We start from the raw sequence: 26,058 nt of genomic DNA, 5'->3' as shown, positions 1-26,058 counted from the left end.
CTGTAACACGAATATACATCAAATTGGCAACGATCTGTACCTTGTGTACAAGCCTCCTTCAGGGTCATTAACATGGAATCAACTCCTTGCAGTAAGTAAACACTTATTTTTCTTGGGTTTTATGTTAAAAATTGAAAATTAATCTTGCAAGTCATTTTGGACCAGCAAAACAGGATTGACAAAGCAAGAACTGTAGTATATCTTTTATTAGGCCAATTTAGAGTTCGGAAGTATGCAAGCTTCCTTGACCACACACAAGTTCATGTATGCAGAACTCCAGGCTGGACCCATAAAATGTATTAAACTACTTGCTCTGTCACTACATATATACTATATACATACATACATAGCATATATGTCTATAATGCATATGCATACACATTTGAAAGGCTTCAGAATAAACCATTCATTGATACAGGTTTAAAATAACAATTCTGATAGATTTCTGTGGTTTGGCATGTAATCTTGCTCTGTATTACTGGGTTTCATAAAGAAAATTTAGCAGCATACAAAACAAATCCTGCTTCTGATTTCTAATGAGGTCTAATTCCTATGAAAGAAATCATAGTAACAGTGTTGGCAATAATACATTTTTTGCTGTTTATGGTAATAACAATGAGAATACCTGGCAAAGAGATAGCACAGTGTTTCACATCAAGTGTTTTACAAGGAATAATACTAACCTTGTAATAGCTATGATACTTCAGAATGCTTTAAATGCACGTAAGACCCATTCTAAATGTACGTCTCTTCTGCATAAAAATTCAAATGCTTCTAATGTTGTTATGTGTCCCAGCAAGGTGTGTGCATAACCTGTGCTTTTCATCCCACAAACATGTAAACACACCACCACCCAGTTCTTCAGCAGCTTTCAGTTTACATGACAAGCCTTCCTCCCTCCAAACAGGAGGGCCAGTTGTGAGAGCTACAAAGAGCATACTGAAGAACTGTGGTGGAGGCAACCTCTCTTCTTTCTTCAAGTTCTGGCACCTATGAAACTCTTTCTGGATGTTTCATTAGGAGTGCAATCACACCAGTAAATGTAAGCTGTTCATTGGAACAAAGACTGAAGAACTGGTGTCCTTCAAGCCTTTGGGCTACAAGCGTGTGTATGGCTTTGTAAGTGAGTACTAATGATGGCACAGTGTCTCTACAGCCCTTGGCTACTGGAACTTTACCAGCACATGCTGTGGCAATACCTTGTGCTCTAGTTGTATATGTCTTGGGATGGGTTGGTGGATCTCATCTGGTAGCATCAAGTGTGGCTCCAAAAAGTCGTTAACTCATTTTAAATGAATTTGATGTTACATCTTCTTAGATTTGACCCTGAACAATACAGGATGTTTGAGACCAAGGAATAGCACAGATTTCCAGAAGAGCTTTGTTTGGATATGGCAGTATGCTCACAAAGGATCAACATTTTGATCCTTCTACTGGTGAACTGGGTCATGGGAAAAAAGTATTGGTAAGTGGATATACTGATTAATAAGAAATCTGAAACCACATTTAGAATAAACTTGAGATGTGGCCTCGGTGTTACCCTATCCACCTGAAAATAATATGGAGGATTAGACATAAAAGCTAGAACTTCATTTATCCCTGAGCTGAGGTAATGGCTACTAAAAATGTGGATTTCATTGACAGATGATTTAGTGAACATGATGACAGATGCTCAAACATGGCTCCATTAAAGATAAAAGCAACATACTTAAATCTCATGAGGAGGGATTTTTTCTTATTGGTAGAGAATGTATGTCAAGACCTTTAGAAACCTAGGAACCACATAATGAGAAAATAACAAAGAATCAGCACTCATAAGTGTCTGGCTGAAGTTCCCACTAAATGGGCTTTGATAGATCATTTTTTCCTGACAACAAAGGCACCAGAGGGATTGGCTGGATTGTAGTTCTTCACTACAACCTATGATGAAAAACATTTCCTTTGGCCAAATTGAAAGACAAGGAGTGCACTTTCTCCCTAGAAAGAGGGGTTTGTTTGCATCTCTAGAGTGACTCTAGTCCAGAGATATCACCTGAGAACATCAATACCACCAGGGCCAAAGGGAGGAGATGTAGATGCAAAAATTACCCAAATATTTGGGACATTATGTTCTTTAAGATGAGTTTTATCAGTGAATAAAAGATACTGAAAATCTAAAAACTGAAATCAGTTATTCTTTTGCTTCTGTCAGTTCAAACTCCAGTGTCAGCTGCAAAGCACTGGCTCAGTCAGCCTCAGTGTTTTGTGTTCTCTTCCTTTTTGGTATCAATGAGGTTGACTGAAAGGGCAGCCAAGAGCTGTCCTCCCTTTCTCTGTGGGCCTTGGTGACAGCTGACTGATGCTACAGTGCTGGTCTTCTGGAAACACTGGTCTTGGGTGCAGCTGATGACAGAGGGTGGCCTCAGCCCTCTCATTAACAGAACACCAGAGGAAAGAAACAGACACTTCTTCCATGTGGCCGTTCTCACCATAAAGGAAATGTCAAAACCAGGTAAGATAAATAATACCCTTGGACTACCTACTCCTCTCCATTAACCAAAAATGTTACTTATCTAAGGTGACATGCTTAGACACAAACATCCATATTGCAGACACCTACAATTAGATTAGAAGAATCCCACCATAAACATCCGCATCCACGTTTCATAAGAGGAAAATACTGGTGCCTTATGGCATAGATGCACCTAAGATGTGACATTATTGTAGTCTTACACATCAAAAAGACTAAAATTTTGACTCCCAAGTCTTCTCTGGGCATTCACAAAGAATGTCAAACTGCATATTTGGAAGGAATGTGGCCTATTTCTCAAGAGGAGAACCTAGATTATGTCCATCATGTTATAGATCTTTCACATATGGGTGGTTCAAAGCCTGAGAGTTTCATAAAGCTGATCATTAAAAGAAACTGCACATCTATAAACTATTATTTTACTTATTTGCCAACAGAAAACACCTACACTGACAAAAAAAATACAACTACTATGAAGTACAGTAATAACAAACTATCCATAATTAATATACCCAAGCAAACACGAGGACAGATCTACTACTTTGCCAATGTCTTGGATTGAGCTGGCAAAACGCCAAGTGTCCAAGACAGAGAGAAAGGGTTCCTCCTACCCCCAACCAGCTAAGGGAAAAAGAAGAGGGAGAGGAAAAACACCTTTAAACCAGGCTTATGCTGAAACTAACCACATGTATTTATACGGAAAAGAGAAAATTAAGAGAAAACTACAATATAACACACACTTACAAAAGTTATATATATATATAACAAGAAATAACTTCCCACTCCCCAATTAATACAAAGTGTATTACTCTAGATTTATAAGTACTCTAGAAGACACCCTGCAAGAAAGAGAAGTTATAGCAACAAAATATTTCTACTTCCCTGAACTCAAACAAAATACAAGCAGCAGCAGCCAGAGCAGGGCCTAGCACAGTAAAGGAGCTGCAAGACATTCTCTTCTTAGTTCAGCCATGATGGAACTGACCAAGCCACACCCGCACACCGGCTCTTACCCCTTCTGAGATGATGTCGTAACATGGCATGGAATACAACATTACTAGCTAGAAGAAGTCAGCTGTTAGCTAGCCCAGCCCAGCTCAAGTCAGCTGACAATTCCAGGCCTAGTCTGAACTTTAAAGTCTAAATTTTTGGCCTACTTGGCTAAACCCATAACAGCCAAGGAACCAAAAGGTAGAGATCTGTAGAGTTTGGGGCCACTTTTCACCCTTGGAGAGAGTCCTGTGTGGAGAAAACATACATTCCATGATTCAAAGAAAAATAAGCTTTTTATCTTGCTTTGCAATAAGATTCCTCCGTAAAATTTTAATAATTAAAAACTAGGAGTAGGCAGGTAAGAGACAGAGCTGTTCCAGGTGAACAAAGAAATGAGAAAGAAAAGTGTAATTGGGGCTCCTACTTCCAGTTCCTACTGCACAAGCTATAAAACTGCTGTTATGCCTTTCTCAGAGAGGTTTATTATGTTATTTCACACTGTCTTCCAAGCTAGAGTAGGCCTAGAGGCCTCCTTTGATATGTTTACACTGAATTAACATTACTTAATAATGAAGAGGCTAATGAATGATCTGTTCAGCAGACCAAATGCAGATGCCTAAATAAGAGCAAGATTAATTGTCTCTAAGCTTCATTGATTGCACTGACTAGTTTGACTATCTCAGTGGAGGCTTAGGCTGGATATTAGGAAAAATTTATTCACTGAAAGAGTGTTTAAGCACTGGAATAGGCTGCCCAGGGAAGTGGTGGAGTCACCATCCCTGGAAGTGTTCAAAAAACAACTGGACATGGCACTTCACAATATGGTTTAATGGGCATGGTTGTATTAGATCAAAGGGTGGACTTGATAATCCTGCAAGTCTTGCCTAACCTTAATGATTCCATGATTGTATGACTACAAAGAACATTTAGACACCCAACTCACATATGGACATCCACAATTACCCCAAAAACATTGAGCATTGACTGAAACTTCTTGGAGGCTGCCATCCAATCAGTTTCTTACCCATCTAACACTTCGTCCTTCAAAGTTGTATCTCTCCAATTTAGAGGCAAGAATGTTGTAGGGATTGTACCAAAGGAATAACAAAACTTAAGGTAGATTACATCCATAGCTTTTCCCTCATCCACTGATGCAGTCACTCCGTTGTACAAGGCCACTGTGCTGGTCAGGCAGGACTCATCTTTGGTGTAACCATGTTAGCTATCTTTAATTGTCTCCTTATCTTCCATGGGGTTTGACCTATCCTCCAAGGGGATCTGCTTCGTGATCTTACTGGGCTGGAGGTGAGGCTGACTAGTTGGTAATTCCCAGCATCCTCCTTTTTACTCCATTAAAAAATCGGTGTGATGTTTCCCTTTTTCCAGTCACTGGGGGCCTGGCGTGACTGCCATGATTTTTCAAATATGATGGAGAGTGGTTCTTGTTCCTCAGGTGGCCTCAACCTGCTCATCGTTTACCATGGGAGGGACTTTGCTCCCTCAGTCCCTGTCTTGAAGTTCAGTGGATTGAGACATGTGAGAAGGGACATTACCATTGAAAACTGAGCCAAAATAAAAAAGAGTAACTCAGACTTCACTATGTCATCTGTCACTAGTCTTTCTATTTAACAGGGCAGGGGGTGGTGTTGAACCCATTGCAAATTTTTAAAAACTGTGTAACTAGATAATTGTTGAATCTTTACATATAAATAGAGCAATTTCACCATTTTTATGTCTAAAAATCACACTTGCATTTACAGCCACATCAAATACATAGCACAGTAAATATATCATGTAGCGGATACAAAACTGTGCATGCAATTTCATGCAGTAGTTTTGCATCCTTTTAAGTTGCCTGTAAAATTCCTGAAACAAAGACACCAAAGAAAACCCTGAAGACTCTGTCACATAAATATCACTTTCTTTTTCTTCAGTGACTTCCCTGCAGAATAATGTTATCACAAACCCAGGAATATGACTTCATTCTTTGACCTTTTCAAAACAGATGGGTTGGGGAATCACCACGAAAATTGCAACTTCATAATCTTCTAACATAACTGTTAAAACTCTACCTTCTCAGAAACCATGGTGATCATTTGCACTGAGTTAAAGCAATTTTCTGGTATTATATTTCAATGACCTTTTGCCCAGGGCTCAAAAAATACTTTGTAATTTGTTCTAGATGGACCAAGCATATATCCACCACTTCTGTGAGGTCCTATGGCAATACTACAGAGCCTTTCAGCAAAGTGATGTTTGGGAGGAGGAGAAGCATGAACATGGCAATTAGCACTTTAAAGCCAAGTGTTCTTACATATCTGTGGCTTCACCTGCCTGTGCTTCTTTCTTCCTAAAATAAATTATCATGTTACTGTTATCTGTTTCTTAGGAGTTTTTACCAAGTTTTAGAATTCAATTGAATTTCCTAATTCAGTTTCAGGACCAGCATTCTTATATGCTTCACGGAACTCTGGGGTACATTGTGTCTCAGGCTCTGCATAGTGCTGTAGTTGGATACATGCAGTGATGCTTCTCCATGCCTTGGCAAAACCCCCTTAAAATTGTTGTTCAGCATGTTGGATTTTTATATGTCAAGATTAAAAGGGAACATGATACCAGACTTTAATATTGTGACCCTATATATTAACAAGGTCATCAGCTCTATTGGATTACAATAAAATTTCAACACCATTTTTTGCTTCTATAACCCCTCAAGCAGCAATGTAGTAGCCAGTGGCTCTGGGACAGGTACTGTCTTTTGGAACTCCATCAGTGACACTTGCCAACCAGATCCACAGATACTGTAGCACAGTTTAACTCTGTTATCAGGACAAAGACATGCCCAGGATTTGTCTAGGCAAGGTGCTTTGAGAAAATTAATCTGGATCAACCAAATGTAGTGAACTATAACACTGGATTTACACTCAAAGTATCTGCACAGGTGTTTAATACTATTTAGTAAATCTGGATTAGAACTCCATTGAGATTAACTTCCATGTCTCACAGATGAGTGTTTTGTGCTCAGTGACAGGGGCAGTTTCTTAACAGAAACTCCCTAATGCGAGCCATAAAGCCATCCTCTTTCCTAAGACTTTTTCAGCCAAGAGAGGCTCCATGTAAATCTGCAGTTCTTAACCAAGTAACAAGAGAAATCTATGAGAGAAGTGATCTGTTGAACAGTTTGGAAATGTACACTTATATTTGGTGTTATAATTGGAGCATTTAGATATTGTATATCAAATAATGCCCTGTTGGTATCAAGCTTTCCTAAAATTCAGATTAATGGTGTACTGCAAATAGGGAAATATTGCTCCTCTTTCCACAAGAACTGAGAGAACAGAAGGGATTTGTAATACATCTGACAAAAAAAAAGCAAAAAAATGCATAGCAACATTAGACACATAAAATACAGGCATCTACATCTGACCTGTCAGATCATGCTCTACACAAATAGGTATTTTACAGGTGCATCTCCTCCCTAAAACAGACTAGACGAATTATATACTCAAAGTACCTACTTCTCTTTACTGACCATAAAGAAGTGTGATGTGACATGGTACAAGCTGTACATTTCTAAAGATAAATTACATTAATCTGTATCAAGTTTTCCCTAATATTTGTTTCATCTTTTCATGCCCTACTAAGGATGATCAAGTTCATGATCTCTGGCTGCAAGCTGTATTCTCCTTGTCCCTCTGAAGGTCATCCATTCATTTTCATTATACACCTGAATGAAAGCCATATTTCAATGGTTTATTTTTCTGTTGGTGTTTTCCACTAATCCGACTGTTTTTCTTTTGCTACAAACAGCATCGGAATATCATTCAGCCCAAACACCACTGTATCAAGACACCATACTCACCTGTAGAAAAGACAGGTGGAAAATGCTCTGGGGCAGTGTCTCACATCAGATTGCTTAGAATCCTGCCGAGACTGTGACACCACATTAACCCTGGCAGATGTAGTTCAGCCTGTGAGCCCCACTTCTCAAGTTTTATATCAGTCGGGTTGGTGGATCCTTTCATAAGCCAAGCCTTCACATGAGGCCACAGTTTGGGAACTGGTGATCCAAGTATCATAAAGGCTTGAATTAAGCATATATGGTATTTTCTAGACAAGTCTATGTGGTGACATACTAATCTAGTTTCCTTCTGTAACAGAATAACAGATGGGAGAAGCAGAAGGTGTCATATCTTGACTGTTTCTGACACTGATACGTATTATTCTTCTACCTAAGACAGAGAAACACAGTCTAGAGGAAACTAGTATTGGGCAAGTACAAACTGGCTGGAAGTCATTCGCTAGAAGCATTTATCAATGGTTAGTTATTGAAATGGAAGGATGTATAGAGTGGGATTTCTCAGGAATCCGTGTGAAATTTGGGGCTTCTCAATATTTCCATTAACAGCCTGAATGAGGGAAGCTAAAATATGTTTATTCATTATGGCAGATAATCCCAAATAGACTGCCAGTTGACTGGAAAACAGGACTGAAATTCAGATAATCATGACAAGTTGGAGAAATAGTCTTAAAAATAGGTGGCAAACCTATGTGAGGACATATGCAAAATACAGACTACAAAAGAAGTGGTAAGACAGCAGCCCCATAGAAAGGAGCTAGGGGAGCATAGCCAAGATATAATCAACTATGCTGCTGCAATAACAAAATAATAACTATAAAAAGCAAACCCCATAGTGGGATACTTAAAGAATAAGACAGCCTCCAGGAAACATGAATTGTGGCAAAGTCTTAGCTGGAATAATGAGTCTAATTTGAGATATGGTAAAAGAGGAACTGGACAGAGTTCAGAAAAGAGAGAATTGTCAGAGGACAAAAAAAATCTCACCTATGAAGAAAAAGCACAAGGACTGGCATGGTTTAGTCTACAGATGACTAAAGAAGACATGCCAAGAAAATACTTTCAACATGAGGGATGGTTAAACACTGGCATAGATTGCATGAGAAGTGTCAAATCTCCATCCCTGGATGTCTATAGGAACAGGATAGACAAATGGAAAAGACAGGAATAGCAGGTCATTGGGGCCTGCTGAACAGGGAGAGGTTTGATGATCTCTGAGGTCCCTTCTACCACTATTTTCTAGGATACAGTCATTCTGCATCTTCTAAACTTTTTGTTGTGACTAGTTGTGTTCAGAGTAATTGTGCAAAGACCGGCATTTCTCATTCACCATCCTTGAAACTGAATGAACCCGAGTTTTTTACTTGTTATAAATTCAGTAAGTCCGCTACTTCTCAGAGTTCACTGCACTAAAGCTAAGGCAGTTAGACAGCCTGCTTTTATAACGCTTTCAGTGAATAAATTTGCACAGCTGCTACCTAGAGTCTACATTATTGCTCAGCACCACTTTGTTAATTTCGAATCCAGATCTGGTGACTGATTTAGGAAAACAGTTCAGCTAATCCCTAGTGAATAGAAATCCTCAGACTAAGATTGTATGGCTCACCAGATTCCCACACGTGCAGATGCAGCAGCTGCCTTGCAAAGGGAAGTTAAAATATCAAGCACAAACTTCAGGGGGTTTTGATACGATATGCTTATTTTCCTTCCTCAGAGATCTAGGGCTCCAAAAGGAAGGAGCAGAAACAATCACAAACTTTCCCAGTAGACAACTTTCATAGGAAGGTGGGAAGTGCACGTATGTATTCTAGAAAGGTCTTTGAGGGCAATGATCCTGGCAGGAGAACATTCAGGGCTAGTGTTAAAAAAACCAAATTCTGCTAATTAGCCATGTCTTGTTTCTTCAATCAGCCAATACAATTAGCTTGCATACCCACGTGATATAAATAACCCTCATATTTTAAACTATCTCTATGTAATTGCCTTCTGCATGATAAAACACACTCAGGCAGAGTATTAAGAATTACAATTCCTCCGTGAGAGTTTCTGGAAAGACATTCACTGTTGTCCTGTGCAGATTGTTTCCTGTCTGATAGGAAGCCCTTGCCTGATCCACAATCTGTTGGGCTTTCAGCAACCACACAAGGGGCATTTCTTCACTCAAACTTGGCATGAGATGGGCAACCAGCTGGGATGTGGAGACAGGCCAATCAGTCCAACATATGTTACATACCATACCTGCTCCTGCACTAGCCATACAAATTTAGAAATAAATTTATAAATGTAATGAAAATAACTATTTTAATTACAACAATTAAAAATCATTTATTCTTTGAAATTATTATGATAAAGATATAATAACTGCTCTCAGATAAGTCCTTCTGAGTGTACTGCATTAGTGAATGGTTCTACTGCAGCTGAAACTAGGTTCTATCAAAGACAAGCACAAAACTTCCACCTACCCATACTTAGGATAATATCACTCAACTACAATTCTTTCTATTGTCATATTTATAATATGAGTATTGAGAGCATTATATAAGTTGCCTAGTTATATACTGATTTATATATGACCCTGGATATCTCAGACACGTGCCTCACTCAATGGGATCCTGACATGTATCAAAAATAGCGTGGCCAGCAGGACCAGGGCAGTGATCCTTCCCCTCCTGTACTCTGCATTGGTGAGGCCACACCTTGAGTACTGTGTTCAGTTCTGGGCCCCTCAGTTCAGAAAGGACATTGAGGTGCTGGAGTGGGTCCAGAGAAGAGCAACAAGGCTGGTGAAGGGACTGGAGCATAGGTCCTATGGGGAGAGGCTGAAGAAGCTGGGGTTGTTTAGCCTGGAGAAGAGGAGGCTCAGAGGTGACCTCATCACTGTCTACAACTACCTGAAGGGAAGTTCTAGCCAGGTGGGGGTTGGTCTCTTCTCCCAGGCACTCACCAATAGGACAAGGGGGCACGGGGCTCAAGCTCTGCCAGGGGAAATTGAAGTTGGAGATCAGAAAAAAATTCTTTCCAGAGAGAGTAATCAGGCATTGGAATGGGCTGCCCAGAGAGGGGGTGGATTCACCATCCCTGGAGATTTTTAAACTGAGCTTGGCCATGGCACTGAGTGCCATGATCTGGTAAAGGGACTGGAGTTAGACCAAGGGTTGGACTCGATGATCTTGGAGGTCTTTTCCAACCCAATTGCTTCTATGATTCTATGATTCTTCTTATTCTTGCTATGCCGTCCCACCACTCGTTTTCACTTTTCCACTGTTGTTGAGATTTCTTTTTCCTTCCAAATGAAGATGTATAGAATTCATCTTAGAGGTTACTTTTCAATAGACTTATGCTTCTTCTCTCCTGTTCTCAAGATCAAAGAGCTTCACTGCTGCAACACTCTCACCTCCTGCCAGTTACAAAATGGAGCTCAGTTCTCTAACAGTGCAGTGCAGGACATGAAATCAGAACAGCTGAAATCTCTTCATCCTGTCAAGGGATACTTTCTAGCAAATGTACATTTACAGGTGCAATGAGAGATTTTGATGTAATGCTTAAGAAAAAAATGAGGCTTACTATCTAAACCTACTCAGACACCTACCTCCTACTGCCCAAGAAGAAATATTTAAACAGGAGTCAAATCCCCAAGTATCCCAGATGACGAGAGAGATCGATTATTTTCAAAAACACTATAGCCTCAGGATTCTCCGGAGTGTTGAAACTGCATTGCAGTGGAGAAGCTGGAGGACTCAGAACCCTGCAGGGTAATTAATTAAAGGAATGTTACTCAAGGGTCTGTTAAAAATAAAGGTTAGACGCCAGTCACCCCATGTACCAGGAGGAACGTTCCTCCTGCTTCTCAGAATTTGACATGTAGGACTGGCACCTTCTACAACAGGTATGAGGCTCTGCAACTAGAAGGCCAGAAAATGATGGGGTCTTTCTGGAGTAGTGAGGCCTCCCAAAAAAAACACCACCTGTACCCTACTCTGTGACCTCCTCTGCTAACAGGAAAAGAAAGGTAGTTGAAATAGCAGACTTCCTTCTAAGGGAACGGAGGGCCCAATATGCAGACTGCACCCAACTCACAGGGAATTCTGCTGTCTCCCTGGGGCTCAGATAAGGGACGTGACTGGAAAACCCTCCAGCCTAATAAGGCCCTGTGATAAATATCCACTATTGGTTGTTCAAACTGGCAGTGACAAAATAACAAAGAGAAGTCTTCAAAATTACTTCAGGGCCCTGGGATGATTGTAGAGGGATCAGGAGCACAGGTAGTGATTTCCTTGATCCTTCCCGTTACAAGGAATAATATTGATAGGAATAGGAAGATCCATCAGGTGGCTCTGAGGTTCAGGTAATCAGAAAAAATTGGGGTTTTTTGACCATGGGATGATCTACTCAACACCTGGTCTACTGACACCTGACAGGATGCACCTGTCCCTGAAGGGAAAAAGAGCTTTAGTGCAGGAGCTAACAGGACTCCTTGACAGAGCTTTAAAGTATCTTGGAAGAGGGAAAGGGACAAAACCAGGCTCACCAGTGACACATAATGGCAAAATGAGCCAAAACTTGAGGAAATGAGCACTAATAGGATCCCTCAATCTGCCTCATGAGGTGTTGGTTACAATGTGCTGCTCTTAAAATGTTTCTACACCGACCCACGCAGAATGAGGAACAAACGGGAACCTCAAAGATTTGGCCCAGTCCCAGAGATTTGACATCACTGGCATACGTGAAACCTGGTGGGATAAGTTCTGTGACTGGAATGCCCTGTTGAGTGGTTACAGGCTCTTTAGGAGGGATAGGCAGGGCAGAAGAGGCGAAAGGGCGGCATTGTATGTAATAGAAGGCATAGAATGTATGGAGCTCACAGTTGGCAAATGGCACAGTTGAGAGGCTCTGGATAAGAAACAAGGGGTAAACAAAAATGTGGATTTCATCCAAAGAGTCTACCACAGATCTCCCAGTAGGATAATGACGCCAACAAATTACTCTTTAAGGAACTAAGGGACACTTCTAAGTCAACTTCCCTTGTCCTTATGTGGGACCTCAACTTTCCAGAAATAAACTGGGATCATCACACAGCTGGTACAACCAGGGTCAGAAGATTCCTAAAAAACCTGGATGACATCTTTATGGAACAGTTCCTAAGGGAGCTGACTCAGAAAGATGCCCTCCTTCACCTGCAGCTTGTCAACAGAGTAGATCTCGTGAGTGGAGACTGGTGGCTGTCTTGGCCACAGTGACCATGACGGGACTGAGTTAAAAATCTCTGTTTACAGAAGGAACAGTGCCAGCAAAACATCACCTCTGGACATGAGGAGAGCAGACTTCAAGCTGCTCAGGGAATAAGTAAGGCCCCCTGAGAAAATGTTTTTCAGGTGCTGGAGTCCATCAGTGCTGGTAAAGTCGTGGACAAGATTATTCTGGTAGGTATTGAAAAGCACCTGAAAGACAACACAGTCACTGGTCACAGCCAGCAGGACTTCATGAGAGGAAAGTCCTGCTTATAAAAACTGTTTTCTTTTTATGACAAGGTAACCCACCTAGGTCATCAAGGGAAGCCAGGGGAAGTAATCTCTTTGGATTTCAGTAAAGCTTTCAACACTGTCTCTCACAGGATCCTTCTGGACAAAATGTCCAGCACACAGCTGGATAAATATATCATGTGCTGGGTGAGCAACTGGTTCATGGGTCAAGCACAGAGGATGATAGTGAATGGGGGAACATGAGGCTGGTGACCTGTCACCAGTGAGGTTCCTCAGGGCTCCATCTTGGGCCCTGTGCTCTTCAGCATGTTCATCAATGACTTGGACGCAGGACTGGAAAGGATACTCAGCAAGTTTGCAGTCAACACAAAACTGGAGGAGCTGCTGACTTCCTCAAAGGCAGGGAGGCCCTGCAGAAAGACCTCGACAAATCAGAGGATGGGCAATTACCAAACATATGAAGTTCAACAAGGAAAAGTGCCAGATTCTGCACCTGGGATGGGACAACCGCGGATGTATTGACAGACTGGGGAATGAGATGCTGGAAAGCAGTGCTGTGGAAAGGGACCTGGGGGCCCTGGTCAGTGGCAAGTTGAATACGAGTCAGCAGTGCCCTGGCAGCCAGGAGGGCCAACCGTGTCCTGGGGGACATCAGGCACAGCATCACCAGCCAGTCGAGGGAGGGGATTGTCCCACTCTGCTCTGCATTGGGGCAGCCTCACCTTGAATATTGTGTGCAGTTTTGGGTGACACAATGTAGGAAAGATATTAAGCTCTTAGAGAGTGTCCAAAGGAGGGCAACAAAAATGGTGAAGGGCCTTGAGGGAAAGCCACATGACGAGCAGCTGAGGGCACTTGGTCTGTTCAGCCTGGAGAAGAGGAGATTGAGGGGAGATCTTGTTCCAGTTACAACTTCCTCATGAGGGGAAAAGGAGGGGCTGGCACTGATCTCTTCCCTGTGGTGACCAAGGGCAGGACCCAAGGGCCTAAAGTTGTATCAGGGGAGATTTAGGTTGGATATTAGAAAAATGTTCTTCCCCTAGAGGGTGGTTGGGCACTATAACAGGCTCCCCAGGGATGTGGTCACAGCACCAAGCCTGACAGAGTTCAAGAAGTGTTTGAACAATGCTCAGGCACATGGTGTGTCTCTTGGGGATGGTTCTGTGCAGGACTAAGCATTAGATTCAAATGATCCTCATGGGTTCCTTCCAATTCACATTCTGTGATTCTGATATATTTGGAAATCCAGGCCTATGGTCCCATCTGAGCTACCAAAGTATCAAATAATTCAAGATAATCTCAGGTGGATGAGTCTCATGCAAAAAACTTTGTCCAAGTTTCTGACCTAAACATAGTTCTGAGCAGTGAACTAGGTGTTATGTGTCTGTTTTCTGAAATCTGTATCAGAGATAGCCACTGTGTACTAGAAATGTGTGTTACATGTGGAAGGCATGGGCCTACACAAAGATGTATTGACAGCATTAACTTACACTTTGGTAGTGTCACATATAGCTGAGCCACTCACTTGAACTATAAAAAAAAAGAGCCAAGCTGTATTTACTAAAATTAGGTAACTACTTTTGGATTGGCAAACACTTTCTGAATATCATTTTACACTGACAATACGTCTTTTTTATATAACAATTTATTATTTTTACCTTTAGCTGGATACTGCCATATCCAGACTTAACGATCTAGACTCTAAGTTAGGATACAAAGTTCCAAATCAAGGGCTTCAATTTGCTGTAAAATACTTGAGAAAATTTGGACTCTCAGAAGAGTGACAAACACATTGTTACAAGCTATATCTACTATACCTCTGCAAACATTACATCACATATAGTTGGGTAATACAACAGGCCAGGCATGTAAAGCTTTTTAAATCTCATTTCTCTCTGGAGTTTGCATACCTTGAAGCAACAATTCAAAACTGGTTTGAATTCTAGGCCAGAACCTAGCATCGTCCTGAAGCACTGAGCATTGCTAGTATGAATGAGCACTTTAGCAGGAGCAATACTATTACATTGGCACATTGCAAATCTGTTCAGCCACAAGCACACACATTTCATTACCTGAACTACTTTCAGTTCTATCTTTGCAGATGTACACCACAGATATTGAAAGTTTCTCCATACATTAGCCATTTAATACATTAATCATGTTGGTTACTCTTCCTTCAATTCCCTCAAGAGTATTTACTAATTTATGACTGAGAAGTAATATTAATTAATCTATTAAACAGAGGAAATATGCATTCAGATGTATGCAGAGAAATAGTTTTTCTCTATTGACTCTTAATTTACATCTTGATGAGTCAAATCCCCTCTGTTACACTGCCAAGTCAAATAAAATTTCACCGTCAATTAAAGTTGTCCTGTGGGACTGTACAAAGCACTCATCTTTAATAAATTTTGTCCACTAAATCCACATGGCCAAGAAAGAACAGCATTCTACATCTCTAAGCAAAAGTAACGAAGAAGACACTTTTTCCAGAGCCACTGGCATTTGAGAGTGCAAATCATTTGCAATTTCAATAGATGATTATCGGTGGAGTAGCTCCACCGAGCCGGAGCGGGGATTGCCGGCGGTGCCGCTCCAGGTGCCCTACACAGGCGGCTCTGTGGCACTGGCGAGCGCCGGCCCCGGGTCTCCAAAGGGGGGAAAACAAGAAAAACAGAACGAGGGGGGAAACCAGAAGGTGCATTGAGTGCAGCTAAACTGAAGTCAGAAGGACTTGATGTTATCGGCCTCATTTTCGAGCTCTGGGCTGCCTAGCAATTTGTACATGGCAGAGATGCGGGATGCGAGCACTCCTTGAACGCCGCGCCCGGCAGCCCCGTGTTACCGGAGAGCCCGTGGAGAGGCGGCGGCCAGCTGTAGGGAGCCCTGGAAGAACTGCGCGGAAAGCCGGGGGCCGGCGCTGCAGACCAGCCCGTCCCAGCACGGACCCTTCGCAGCGGACGCAGAAAGGCCGGGCCGGGGCCCCAGAGCGTCCCGGGGCGCTCTCCGCTGGGAGCGGGAGAAACTGAGGCCGAAGCTCCGCTGTCACAGCAGCTTTCTCCTCCCCGCCTGCCTTGCCCAGCCCGGCCTCCTCCCGACCCGATGCCTCCTAGCGCTGCCCTCTCCCAGCCTGCCCAGCCACTGCTCCAGCTGTCCCGGCACTGTCCGAAGACGTACCAGCACTGTCCTGTTTCAGCACTATTCCAGCCCTACCCCAGTCTGTGCCAGGACAGTCCCAGCACCACCCCAAGGTGTCGCAGCACCATTCTAACAGTCCCAAGACAGTTCCAGCACTGTCTCAGATGTTCCAGCACTGTCCCGAGACTGCGCCAGGGCAGTTCCAGCCTGCTCCAGCTTTATTCCACAACTATCCAAACTGTTCCAAGACAGTACTCGACTGACCCAGCATCGCCCCAGCTGCCCCACCACTGCCCGAACGCGGTCACAGACTGTCCCAGCGTTGTCACAGACTTTCCCAGCAGAGTCGTGGACTGTCCCAGCATAGTGCCAGCACTGTCCCGGCATTGCCACAGCTCCTTCGTGGGTACCCATCCCACGCGTCTCCGGAGCGCCGTAGGGCGAGGCTCGTGCCCCCGTGCACCAACTGGACGGCACGATACGAGGAGACTCAGTGACTGCAGTCCTCGGCGACAGCCCCAGGGCCACGGGAAGGGTTAATCGTACCCTGGGACAGCGCATGGCCACCACCAGAGAGATAAGCACGGGAAAAGGAGCTGGGGACTCTGCAGATGGGACCGACAAGTTGCTTTGCCGCCCAGCTGTGATGTTTGCAGTTACTGTGAGCAGGGAAAGACCTGCAACGCTGCAGCTCCTCCAGGAAAGTCCAAGCACGGACAAACCCGCAGCTCGAGGTGCCAAGTTTGCAGAAAATGGCTGAAGACATTTTTTTTTGTTTTGCATTTTCTCCCCTGAAAGAAAAACAATAAACTGAAGCCGGGAGACTGGCTGGTGGCAAATACTGACCAGCAGCAGCAGCTGGAGCCGAATCCCCATGCCCGCACGTTAATGTCAGTGTTTAGAGGAGAGGGGGAGAAAGAAGAGATCTCTGGGCTGCCGCAACTGTCTGTACGCCCACTGCTTTCACTGGCTCGAGTATCTGCGAGAAAAGATAAGAGTCTGGCGCAGAGAAACAATAATTAAAAAAATTATTTTAAAAAAGCACGAATGACTTGAAACGAGCTGCAGAACCACCGGCCCGAGCCGCGGCGCGCCGAGCAGGTGGCAGCGAGTGGCAGTGGCAGTGCAGCAATTTCGGACGTCCCCTGTCCCTCTGCTCTGCACAGAGCGGCCAAGGGGGCAAAGGGGGAACGGGGAAAACGAATCTCGGCCGCAGGGAGACCCCGCTATCGCGCCGGGAAACCTGCGGCAAATGCAGACGGCGTCCCGGTGGTAGCATCAACGGCAGGACAGGCGATGGTCAAGAACTCCCCTGCTCTCCAAGGGTGATGGAAAAGGAAAGTCTGAAATTCCCTCAAACACACACGTTTGAGTTATAAGGCAGACATATGGAAATGACTGTCATTCACTATCAGGTCCCGAAGGTTTATCTGGCTTTCCAGGGAGTCAGAAGTTACGTTTCAGAGCGTTGTTGTTTCCGCCTTTACGTATTTCCAACACACCAGAAAGTTTTCATCCGAGAAATCTTCACATTTTACAGTAACCGCTCTTTTACCCGGAAGCCAAAACCTGCTTGGGAAGCAGATCTGCAACAGGCTGACATCAGGTCTTCGCCTCGCTTTGCCTGCCAAGAGCTGAGGCTGGGGACGGCTGCAGCGCCAGGACCCCCCGGGCCTCTGGCCCTGCCGTCGCCCCACTGGGAACTGCACCCGGGTCAGAATCGGGCCCCTCAGCAGCCCAGCATCTTCCCCGGACGAGTAAATAACCCAGAAGCAGCAACTTACTCAATTCCAAAAATCTTACAGTTGGATGAAAAAACAAACAAACAAAAACCCCAACACCCACAAAAATGAGTTGTTGCCTTTTCTTTTTTTTTTTTTAATAGCGATATTCCAGCTTTTCCCAGCTCTCTGCACTTCTTTGCTTAATTGCATCGTTTGACCTGCTAAAGAAGGTGATTCCTTACTTCTTTGTATATGTTAAATAACTTCTTACGTGCCGGGAGAAATAACAATAACATAGTCAGGAAATAAAGGTGCTGGATATTTGCGTTTGGTATTTTTAACGAAGAGATTTTAAATGGCAACATTTAATTATGCCAAATAGAAAGATAACATAGTCGTCTGTAGAACTCAAAGCACCTGAACTTACACCCAAATCTACGTAAAGTTTGACAAGAGACAAAACCCCGTCCCATTGCCACTGGGGCAGGAAATGGACAGGGGACACATAAAAATATGGCCTTGGGGACACCTCCGAGGAAAAGGGTGTCCGAAAACGGGACGTTGAGAAAGCTGACATCGAGAGGATGATCTGGATGTTGGGCTTGGCACGAAAGTGTGCCGTCACACAGAGATTTTGTTATTATCAGCGAAATTTTTCAACTAGGGAACGAAAAGGAGAGAAACTTAATACTTGCGGCTAGAGAGAAGCGAGCTCCCCATGCCCATGGTCCCGGTGCCCGACAGCCCCTCTCTGGTCAGAGGCGCTCGGCAGCCGCGGGGGGGCATTTATGAAATGACACTCTCTGCTCCTGAAATAACAGCTCTGAAATAACGGAAGTTTAAAAAAAACAAACAACAAAAAGAACAAAATAGAAGTCCTCCCTGTGATACCGCTTATCCAAAACCAGGTTACTGTATTTCTTTCCCTAAGGGTTGTCATTATTTGCTGTATACATCCTCCCGCCGGTCAATCGTGACGAGCGTTTTAAAGCCCTCACTAATTTACAAAGAACAAAGACTCTTAGCAGCTATGCTAAGAAAGAAATAGAGAAAAAAACACGGGGGAAAAACACAAAACCAAACAAAAACCCCATCTCGACTCAATCGAAAATAACGATTTTGCTCTTGGACGGTTACCAGGTGTTGGCTCTTACAGTCCCGGGACTTTGATTTAAATTCTGTAACATCCTGAAAGCCTACAATCACTCTGCATACATTGCATCGTACCTTTTAGGTCCTGCAATAGGGAGCAGTACCGACTGACCGCCAGGCTCCCCAGAAAACTATTTTGTTCGGTAAAAGAAACGTGATGAGGCACACGGGGTTAAATTAAACCTTGCAGAGATCCAGTTTCTATGAGCAAAAATCACCGAGTCTTTAACAACCTGGATATAGACAACGGTGTCTGAAAAAATAATTACGAAATTACGTGGCTCTAGACACACCCAAAAAAAGATTCCAGACCGGGGAGAAAAAAAAAAGAGGCGCCCCAAAAAACTCAGCAGAAGTGACCGGTGTTAACTGCGGCTGCCGATCCTTCAGCTTCGCTTTGACACGCAGATCACGTCCATTCTCTCCACAGGTTTCCCAAAATCTCGCTTTTAGAGCCATTCTTTGTGCTTGACCGCACGGAGAGAGATTTGCGGGAGCGGAGGAGGCTCCGCCGCCCGCCTTCGCCCCGCTGCGGGGCTGCCCAAGCCCCCTGGAGCAGTTTGAGCGAGGGGCAAGCGAAGGTCAGCGGGTCCTGGGGCTGCCTCGCGGAGCTCGGGGAATGTAGCCCGCGAGAAACCGCGGGGCTCCCGCTCTCCTCCCAAGAAAACAGCCAGAGAGGAGAGCGGGATGCCGGAGTCGCTCCCGCTTCGCTGGCAGTGCAGATGCACCGTGTCAGCCCCGACACAGCTAAAATGCTTCTCACTCCCTCTCAGCTCACACCCTTCTCCTCCCCAGCTAGATCTCTAGGAGTGTTTAGTGTGAGGCTTGTTTTTTGTTGGGTGTTGGGCTGGTAGTTTTGTTTTTTTTTACTTTCCCCCCTTACTTTTTCTTTTATGCACAAATGTCCCCTCTGCCCTGCCCTTGACATTTGGGGATTGTGAGCAAGGAGATCTCTGAAGTGGAGGTTATCACCTCTCTCTTTCCATGACACCACCGGGGAATTTTAGGGGTTCTTTGAAAAATAGAAAATCAGGCAGGCGAAGGCGTTGACTTTATTTGGTGGTGGTTGGCAGCACCCGCCGAGAGCAGAGCCGGAGGTGGTTGAGCGACCGTGGCTCATCCCCACGGTGAGGCAGCAGGGATGTACGCCCGCGTCCAGCTGCAAACCCATCTGGTGGGAAACGGGGCATGAGGAAGTGCCACCACCCATGGAGAAACAACTCTTCCCCGCCACCCAAAATCAGAAGCAGTGTTTTTCTGCCCCTCTCCCTGCTTAGGGTCATGGGGATCTGCTTTCAATAGCTGTCTCCAAATTTTGCTGATTTCTTAAGAAGGGAGACGGAACTATGACTGTTGCAGAAAACTCATAGCTGCTAGAAGTTGTCAGAAAAGAGCATCGAATCAACTCCCCGCCATTGCTGTGAAATTTTGTTTTTAAAATATAAAGGAAAGTAAATTGGATTTTTCTGTCCCACTATTAAATGCAGTGAGTTGTCGTACTTGGAGAAAAAAACCCTAAGTTTCTAAAAATGTATCAGTAATAATGATAATATACCAGGAGCAGCGCTCAGAGCGGTGTGCAGACACAGTAAACGCCTGACCGGAAAATCCAGGCGCTGGGAGCTAAGTTTTGTCGTTTCAGTTCTCCTGCTGATGGCAACGGCGTGTCGATAAACAAGAAGTGAGAATTGAGGGGGAGCGGCGGGGGATAAGGGAGAGGCGGCAAGCGCTGCTTTCCAAAGGAGGAGTTTTCTGAGGTCATTTCATCTCGACTCTTTCGTCATTCTGAATATCAAAGAAAGCTGACTGGATTATTTTCCCAGTCCCTCGCCCGGCTGGGATGATGCAGTACCTTCGTGCACAAATTACTTTAACCAAGATGTTAAAACATTCTAGGTTTGTCCCCTGACGCAGACTATGCGTTTAATAAACGGTCAGTGTAACTGTCCGACCTCGCTGCAAACTGGATTAAACTATGAGTCTTGAGAATGTGGACATCTGGAGCTTAATCGTTGCTACTTTTACATTACATTACAGAAGAAATATGGAAAGTTTTTTAGTAAGCTTTTGGCTGGAACTTTAGAGTTTCCTTCTCTATGGTAAGAGCAAAGCAGTGTGCAACACGTAGTAACTTTCCCCTATAAGGCATCTATTGCCCGGTGCAGGAAACAATCGGTATCCCTTCAGAAAATAAAGTACAGCTTTTAAAAACTTGGACAAAAAGACCTTGCCCTTCGTTTAACTCAGAACCGAGGCAGGCAGCCTGCTCTGTCCACAAACCTGGGAGGGAATGGGAAAAAAAAGGGGGAAGAAAAAAAAAGCAGCGGAGGCATTCCTCATGGCAGAAGTGAAACCGCCTCGATCCAGGCGAGTTTGTTTGTAAACCCGGGAAGCAGCGAGCCCGGGCGGCGGGGGGAGCGGCCCCGCCCGCGGAGTGCGGGGTGCGCGGTGGCAGCGGCGGGACCCGCCGGGGCTGGGGCTGCAGCTGCTGACTCAGAACAGCAATGTAGGTCAGAACGACTTTCCTTAAGTTACCTAAGTTTCAACAATTCAGCTTTTCTTCAGAGATTTCCAAAGTGCTGTTGCAACATTTCTAAACGCCGTGGCTTTTGCTGAAGCTCAGGCGCCGGCTCCGAGCCACCGGGCTGCGGCGGGGCAGCGCCCGGGGCGGGCATACCCGCTTCGACACTCATGCCTTTCACATCTCGCTTTTATCCATCTCTCGCCCTTTTCCACCACAACCGTATTTTTTCTTCTTTTTACTCTTCTGTTTCAGTGTTTAAAAAAACAGTGCCAACGCGTCACACTTCCATTTTCTTCTAATTTTCAGAAGAGAAGCTAGCTAATTACCTATCTACTCTCTACTCAGTTCTGTTCTTTCCAGGAAGGCTTATTCACGGTTCACAGTTTGGATATATTCTTTTATTACCACTATTTACTACTTTCCACCACCAGTCACTTTTCTTACACCATCAGTTAAAAGGCTATTAGAGCTCACTTTTGTACGCAAAGGACAGATTCATCTTTTGAGTGACACTCTACACTGTACGTCTTCGAAACAGGTAATTTTCGTTATTTTCTTTTTATATATATTTTTTTTCCTCTCTCTCTCTCTCTCTTTTTTTCCCCCAACCACCAGAGCGGGGAAAGCATAGCCGCAGTCCCCACAGAGAGCCCAAAGATGAGCAAGTGTCGTGTTCAGTCGCAAGAGCAGCGAAGTGGGACAGATCTGGCGACGAACTTCTAGAGGAGAGAAAAGTCCGGCATCACTGGACGCTTCAAGTAAGGAACCACACTAACGGAATTTATTTTAATTCACTCGGAGCTTTTCTCAGGCATAACCTGCTCTTCCCGCCCCGCAGGGAGCTCCCCAGCAAGCAAGGGCCGTGTGTGGGCTGGGGTGGGGCAGGAAGGGGAGATTTACGAGGGACTCGCAGTCTCCCCCAGAAAATCATCACCGCGAAGGCATCCGTTGTCCCGAAGCATAACTAAGAGGGGAACTCATTCGCCCACAGAACTCATGAAAGCAAAGAGCAGGGAAAAAAATCCAAACCTCGCCCGGTCTCACGGATGTATTTTTCCTGGGGGCACGCATCGCCCACCAGTCCATCAAGGGTGCGTTTAGGGCGATCACACAACCGGTGTCATGGTCACGCATGCCTCCAGCCTTCCTTCTTCCCTCCAGCTCCTCTCTAACCCCACAGTGACACCCCACTGGCCTGGGTGATAGCAAGGGAGGATTTCCCCGTCTAAATATAGAAGCATTTGCCAGTCGAGCAGGAGTTCCGTGGATGTTTCCCCGAGCATGTTACAAGTCGCAACAGCAGCAGATCCAGAGAGTCCCGAGGCCGGAGCCGGGAGCGTCGGCAGGCCCGCCCGGGGCAGGGCGGCTCTACCACCTGGGGCGGAAAGGACGAGCCGACGTTCTCCCCAAAAAAAGAAAATTAAAAAAAAAAAAAAAAACAAAAAAACCCCAAAAAAACCCCCCAAAAAACACAAAACACTGAAAACCGAGTTGAAAGGGGGGGAAAAAAGAAAAGAAAAAAGAATACAACAATACAACTTCCTCCACTCCCCAGGCTTGCTATCCTGCGCCGTCCCCGTCGGCGGAAAGCTCCCCCCGTCCCGCGGCACCCGAAGGCGGTGGCCGGGGTGACCGTGGGCGCTCAGGAGCAGGAGGGAAACGAGGGGTGGGCAAAGCTCGGCACCCCTTTGGGAACACGTCCCCCTAGCCTTGGCGGCGGTGGAAGGCCCTCCTCTGGTGTTGGCAGTTTTCTTTGTTTACATTCAGTTTAGAAACACTGGCCTTCGGCCAGAAAAGCGATGATTCCCTTCCTCCCCCTCCCGCTTCTTCTCCGGTGGTGGAGAAGACACTTTTAAGTTTCACGAGCCCCAGGTTTTAAAATGTTTTTCCGTCGACTCCCCAGATTAACCCTCCAGGGCCACTTCGTAAAGAAAGCGGAGCCGGGCGGTGCATGCACCTGCCCTCAGAGCTTCCAGCCGAGGGGGTCGCAACAGGTTCTACCGAGAGATTGAGACGGACGGTGCGGGCGAGCCGGCGAGCGCCGAACCGAGCGGCGGGGCCCTCGCTGTGGCCGCGCCGCCCGGCTCGGCTCGGCGCGCCTCGCCTGGCCGCCCGCGGGGCGGTGCTGTGCGGCGCGGCGGCAGCCGGGCGGGGACGCGGCGCGGCTCTCCCCGCCGCCGCCGCCGCCGCCGCTGCACCGCCCGGTTCCCTCCGTGGCCGCGGCCGCTGCAGCGGCGGCGGGTGGGGGAGAGCGCTGAAGTCGCTTGTACTCGCCGGGCTTTTATGTCCCCCCCCACCCCGCCCCGCCCCTTCACCCCGATATCTTCCCACCACCACCCCTCGGCGAGGAGTAAGTGCCACCGCTCCGCCTTCTCCTTTTCGCAATGTTGACGCAATCTATAAATAGTGGAACAAAAGGACCAACTTCCTCGCAGCTTTGCTGAAACTGCACAAAAAAGGCAACCCGGGGGGGCGGGGGGGAACACACACACGGTTATTTTTTGATTTTATTTTTTCTCCGGTTAAAAGTCGCATCCTCCTCCTTCTTCCTCTCCACCCCCCCCCTCGCCCCCCCCTCGCCCCCCCGCTACTGGAAGATTTTTTTTCCCCTCGCTGTCTCCTATGCTGGCAACGTCCTGCGAGTGGCTATTTTGCTTTTGCACCGAGAGAAGAGGTTCCCCCCTCACCCTCTCTTCTGACAGTAAGTGCCATTTAGCTACTGCCTTGTCGGGGGTTGGGGGCTGCCTGCTCGCCTACCTGCCTGCTGCCCCAGAGAGCGGGCAGAAGGCACCGGGAGCTTCGGGAAGGGGGGGAAGGTTCGGAGGCGCTTAGTGCGGTGAGGGGACAGCGCCACGGAGCGAGCGGGGATGCGCGCAGGGGGAACGGGGGGTGGAGGCCCCGCGGATTTGACTGGGGGGGCCGACCGGTGAAATAAGGTGGTCGGGAGAGGGGACGGCTACCGCTGCCCGCCGAACAAAAGCTGACGCTGATATTAAACGGGCTTTTGTTAAGGGGAAGTGCGTGTGCGTCTGTGCGTGTGTGTGTGCGGGGGGGGGGGGACACCCCGCCCGCTGCAAGTTGCCGTGCGGCGGGGAGGGCACCTTAGACTTGTTTACCGCTCGGCGTCGCGCTCACTGGCGTGTTTACCCTGCACACACGGCGCGGGACTCCCCTCCTCCCCCACAACCCCATCCCTCCTCCGTGCCCCGGGGAGGGGAGGGATGAGCGGAGCGGGGTTTAAAAGCCGGGGGGGGGGGGGGAGGTGCGCGGTCAGGAGATGCTGATACGATCACGCGTAAAACAACCACCCCCCTCCGGTTTGCAAGTCGGATCGTTGCAAGCGCAGGCAGTCACTGGCCGGAGGGAGAATTACATCATCCCCTGCTCCAGTGATGCTACCTTTCGTGCCGCTACCATGCGCGCAGGGAAACAGCCAGGGGCGCGCCTCAAAACCCCCCCCCCCGCGACGGTTCGGTGCCACCCCAGGTGGGGGGGACTGGGGGCGGGGAGGCGCCCCCGCGTCACACACACACACACACACACACACACACACACACACACACACACACACACACGCCCGCCCGAGTGTTTACAGCGCTCACACAGCCGTATTGTGACGTCGCCTGAGTGACAGCCCTCCGCGCCAACGGGGGGGGGGGGGGGGGGACGCGGCCCCCCGACGCCACGGCACAGCACGGGCGGCCCTCCCGCCCCTGCCCCGCTCCGCGCCCTGCGGACAGCGCGGCCGCGGGGGCGCGCACGGCCCCGCAGAGCCCCAAATACTTCTAAAGTTAAATCCAACCGGCGTGCTTTACACTACGCCCATTAGTTTGCGTTTATGACGTTTTATGACGTCTGAAGCGCATACTGTACGCTTGAGAAGGAATTTCTCGTGGGACAGACGAGGTGTATTTGTAGGCGTGGGGAGTCTGTGAAGTTACGCCGCTGCCTCGAGCCCGGGACACCCCTCCGGGAGCGAGCCGGGACGCGGGGACCGGTCTCTTGCCGGGAAACATGCTCCTAACGTGACTTTGCCACAGGGAAACCGTCAGCGTAGAAGCTGTCATATTGATGGCCCTGGACACTCCATTGTCTAGAGTGGACAATAAAAATCTTTTTTTTTCTTTGTTTTTTCTTTTTTTTAAGGGATATAGATTCAAGTACCAAGGACAAAACCTAAATTTCACACATCGTATGTTTCCCCCAGTGTTACAGGGTTAGAAACTTGTTGCAATATGCTACTGTGTTGGAAGAAAGTGTCTGTAGGGTTTACTCAGTCTGTGAAAATACTGAAGCAGTACCCACTGCAAAGTCAATAAAACTGTATCACACTAAAAACAACACAAAGTGCTTTGCAAGTTATATTTGTCAAGAACTGTCTGCCAGAATGCAGTGGTGTAAAAATTATTACTAAAACATCAGCATTTACTTGATGCAAAATTCAAGAAACCATGAAGCCCTGTTTAATAGTACACACAGTTTTTAATGTGTTAATGGTTTGGGTTTCTTCAAAGAGTATTACTTTTTGAAGTCTGGGTGTTTCTATTTGTGCAGAAAATAGACTGAGAAGCTTTGAGCTCCTACTGTTACAAAAGTTAAAAGGAAACAAAGTTGAGCTGCTAAGTTGGCAGTCTGGAATGAGTCAATAGTATCTCCTTTGTCCTGCTAGTTTTCTCTGC

The 26,058-nt window shown here is 46.2% G+C and overlaps 1 long non-coding RNA gene across 11 annotated transcripts in view; it reads right to left on the bottom strand.

Annotated features, from left to right (window-relative positions):
- Positions 1–26,058, bottom strand: part of LOC139670248 (uncharacterized) — a 201,297-nt gene that overhangs the window by 126,362 nt on the left and 48,877 nt on the right. The window lies entirely within an intron of this gene.

Source organism: Pithys albifrons, chromosome 1, assembly GCF_047495875.1.
Source record: "Pithys albifrons albifrons isolate INPA30051 chromosome 1, PitAlb_v1, whole genome shotgun sequence".
Taxonomy (NCBI): Eukaryota; Metazoa; Chordata; class Aves; order Passeriformes; family Thamnophilidae; genus Pithys; species Pithys albifrons.
The sequence above is the reverse complement of the archived record's forward strand: the minus strand, read 5'-3'. Positions and strand labels throughout refer to the sequence as shown.